Raw genomic sequence first — 4344 nt, 5'->3', positions numbered from 1 at the left:
GTAAAGGGAGAGGGAGAGAGAGAATCTCATAACTCTGAGATCTCATAACCTGGAGCTTGATCTCATAACCCTGAGATCATGACCTGAGCTGAAATCAAGAGTTGGATACTTAACCAACTGAGCCCCCCAGGCGCCCCTTTGTATAAGTCATTTAATGCTTGTTTCCCCTACGAGTATACTTATTCTGTCATTGTATTCCTGGTACTTAGCCCCAAGCCTGACACACGGTAAATGCTCAAGGAATATTTGTGGAATGAAGAAACTGTTTATGAGCTTTAAGAAGTATCTATACAGTCCTGTGAATATAAGATAGGAGCTAAGCAATTTACCACCACCTTTGTGAGTCCCTCCACATTTAGGTTTTTGCATTCCTATTACTTGTACAATGTTATTGTAGGATTACATTTTGAACCCTAATTACTGCTGCTTTGTCATTTTGGATCTTTTTGAAAATGCCTGAATGCTATCTTCATAGCTGAATGACAGCATGGCCTGGAAAAATGACTAGGTGACACGTGTCAGACAATCGCAAAGAATAGCAGGATTTCATGTTTTGTGCTGTATCACAAAAAAAAATGCAGTGTGTTTCTGTCACATGCCAGTACACTTTATAATTCAAAGTATTTCTAATTTCATAGTTCTTTACATGAAAACAAGGATGGACAGTCTCTACAATGAATTCAATAAACTATTGAGTTAAACATTTTTTATATGTGTTCTATAGTGATCATTTTTTAGTTGATATATAGATAAATCAAGAAAATAGTAAGGAGAGGATTGAAAATTTGTTGTTTGACCCAGAAATTCCAATCCTATCTTCGTACCCTAGAGAACTGTTTACACTCATGCTCAAAGAACTGTACTGAAGACTGTTTCAACATTGTTTATAAAAGCTTGGAATGTGAAAACAAACTAAATGTGGTTCATTCACATAATGTAGTACTACAAATCAGCCAGAATATGAGCCAGAGCTAGAAGAAAATAATGATCAATTTCAATTTTGTGTTGAACTAAAAAGAGAAAGTTGCAGAAAAATACATGGAGTATATCATTTATGTCAAGGCTTAAAAGCATGCAAAAGAATACTATACATTTAAATGGACACACAGAACTGTACTTACAGGGTAAATATGTGCACTTATAACTGCCAAGTTCCAGAAAGCTGGGAGTGGGAGCATGGGGAGGGGCTACGGGGAGAGAGTGCAGTTGGGGAGAGGCAGGGGAAGGGGGCTTCCACCGTATTTGCACCATTTTGTGTCTTAAGCTCACTGATGAACATTTATTCTATTCATCTTTGAAGTTTATGCATCTTGTAGGATTGAAGTATTTAACAGTACTAAGGAAAACTATGATGTTGAGTAAAATTTAACCTCTGATGACTAAAATCCATCTTATTATTTTTTTACTAATACACACAGCAGTTCAACAGTTTATAGAACCTGCTCTTTACCTATAGTTATTTTCTTGTTTCCTTCCTCCTTTTTTCTAATTCTTTTCATGAGTCTTCCATACTTCTCCCCAATCAATGATGTGTCTAAAAAATTAGATCTTATCTTTCTTTATCTATCCATCTAGCTATCTTTCATCTCTCCACCCATCCATCATCTATCTACCTAGATGTATATTTATATCAAATGTTAAAAGACAAAATTCTACTGAGTAAATTTTTCAAGATCTTATTGGCTTCATGAACCAGGTAGCATTCCAACTAGCAGACAGAAAGGAGCTCTGAGGTGCTGTACAAAATGGAAGACTTTTATAGACAGAAGGGAACAGGAACAAGGAAGTTACATGGGATAAAGATGTGGGTTGGTTAAAGCAAGGTTACTTTCCTTTAGGGGAGAGCGGGGGTCCACCGGGCAGATTACCTAGTTAGTGTTGGTCAGGTGATTCCTGACTGACTGGTTTAAGATTCCATTTCTGGGAGAGCAGAAACTGTAATTAGGTCTCCATTTGGTGACACAGGGCTTAGCATAAGCGACTCCATTTGGTACCTGTTGTCTTGTTTTTAACATGAGAAACATGATTTACTCTATCGACTTCGAGTTTGACTTAAATCCTTCTAGTTGACAGAACCAGCTCTAAAGTGCTTTACGCTTTGGGGTACCTGGGGGGCTCAGTGGATTAAGCGTCTGCCTTCAGCCCAGGTCATGATCCTAGGGTCCTGGGATGGAGCCCCACATCAGGCTCCCTGCTCAGTGGGGAGCCTGCTTCTCCTTCTTCCTTTTTAACCCCCCCGCTTGTGCTCTCTCTCTCAAATAAATAAATAAATAAATAAAATCTTTAAATTGCTTTGTACTTTGAATTTGGGAAAAGGTCTCCCAAAAAGGAGGGGAGGGGTAGCAAAATTCCAATAAACTTCTGGAAAAGCTCAGCACTAGTTATACTGGGTTTCTCAGCTCTGTGAAGTCTCTGAGTTCTATTCTGAGATGGAGAAGCTGCCAGACATCTGTGTGATCTTTTTCGGGTTGCCGGAGGTAAGTCACTGGCTGTTATCTTTTATGTTATTTGTCACTTGCTGATTTTCTTGAAAGAGCTCAACTTGAGTGCTTTTGTTTCAGCTTTAGTCAGTGCACCCCCCCACAACTGCTGAGAAACTCTTCGTCTATCTTACATCTCTCACCTTGTTTGGAGTGAAATAGAAGTCACACCTTGGGGGGGGGGAAATGGGAGAAAATTAAATCTCGCACAATGTGTGGCTTTTTTCCAGAGTTCCCTGCAGGGTAGCAGCTAAATGTTTAATCTTGCTGTCTCTTTGAGGCATTTTAAAGCCAATTTTCTGGGGGAGTGGATTGTTACACTGCTGCTATTTTGAGAAGAGTGAGCAAAATGTTTAGCTTTTTCTTGTATTCGTACAAATGACGTGAGCCCAGTGATGTGGTGACTCAGTGGCTTAGGATACTTTGCACAGGCTTCGGAGAGGAAATAAGCAGGTTAGAGTATTACTGTTGCCAGATCCAAAGAAGGAAATATCAAATAGTAGCCTTGAATTCAGAATGTCCCAAAATGCTTTTGCCTAGAGCATATGAATATATGTATCAGAATTCAATACAGACTCTTCCATACTGGGGAAAAAAAGGATCTGGGGATGGCCTGAGATTTCCCCAAGATCAATAATGAGGTCTTGTCGTCTACTTCCAGCAACGCCTTTATCTTTTCATCTTGTGTCCTCCGAGTGCCACCGACAGCCAGCATGGAGCCAGTTACTGAGCTGTAGATTAGAGGAAACTCATGAATTTACCATGGCAGCAGTCTATTGTCTTCAAGAGCGCAGGCAGGGAGTCCAAACTTTCTTTGTGTTTCTCTTAGAACCAAGACAGTATTTGCTCAATAAGTACTGATTACGGGACTGACTCTAATTCGCAACACTGTATCATGGTGCCACAATCATTAAAAAGGTTGGATTTTCACAAACCAATAGACAGACAAATTACTGGAATGGCATAGAGGGTCCTGAAGTAGCCCCAGATACTAAAGGAGCTAAATTAATATATGATAATTTCAAAGCAGTTGGGAAGAGATAGATTATTTAATAAATGGTTGGGACAACTGAAAAAAAGTTATAACTCGACACCAAATCCATTGCAATGACTTAGAAATTTAAATGTAAAAAATGACTGCTAGCATGGGAGATTTTTTAGAGTGAATATTAAGAGGTAGAAATGTGCTCACTATGGCAGCACATATACTAAAATTGGAAAGATACAGAGAAGATTAGCATGGCCCCTGTGCAAGAATGAACATTTCTACACAGCAGAAAGCCTAAAAAGGAAAATTAGAAACCACAACTGGGAGAAAGAAATACTTGTAATGCACAAAAGAAGGACCTCATCATCCAGTACGAAGCATTAGCGGACCAGTAAGAAAAAGATCTTAGAAAATGTGCAAAGAACCCGAATGAACAATATATTGGGAAAAAAAAAATAATAAGTGGTTCCACCACGTAAAAGGATGCTTGATATCATTGAAAATAAAAGAAATAGAAGTTAAAATCATGAACACAATTTTTCACCTATCAGATATATCAGATGGTCTTGCAAGATCAGTTAATTAGATAATAATACACATGGGCTGGAAAAAGGCAGTCCCATACATTGCTGGTGGGAATATAAGCCTCGCTATCTTTTGAAGGTAAGTAGACAACATCTTTCAAAAGTATACATACTTTTAAATTTGATAATTCAACTCCTAGGGATTGATTCTACTGATAGGACATAGGTGCATAATGAAACAAATATTTATTGTGCTATTGTTTGTAGTAACCTAACACTAGACAAAATTTAAATGTTTATTAAGTAGGGGCTGGTTAAATAGATCATAAAATAAGTTGATAATGGAATCATT

The 4344-nt window shown here is 38.2% G+C and overlaps 1 non-coding gene across 1 annotated transcript; it reads left to right on the top strand.

Moving 5' to 3' along the window:
- The first annotated feature begins 3664 nt into the window (after positions 1-3664).
- On the top strand, positions 3665-3771 carry LOC118549205 (U6 spliceosomal RNA). The gene has a single exon (XR_004923983.1). It is a non-coding gene; the product is annotated as a U6 spliceosomal RNA (small nuclear RNA).
- Positions 3772-4344: the final 573 nt, after the last annotated feature.

This window comes from Halichoerus grypus, chromosome 10, assembly GCF_964656455.1.
Source record: "Halichoerus grypus chromosome 10, mHalGry1.hap1.1, whole genome shotgun sequence".
NCBI classification, from domain to species: domain Eukaryota; kingdom Metazoa; phylum Chordata; class Mammalia; order Carnivora; family Phocidae; genus Halichoerus; species Halichoerus grypus.
This window is presented reverse-complemented; position numbering and strand designations above follow the sequence as displayed.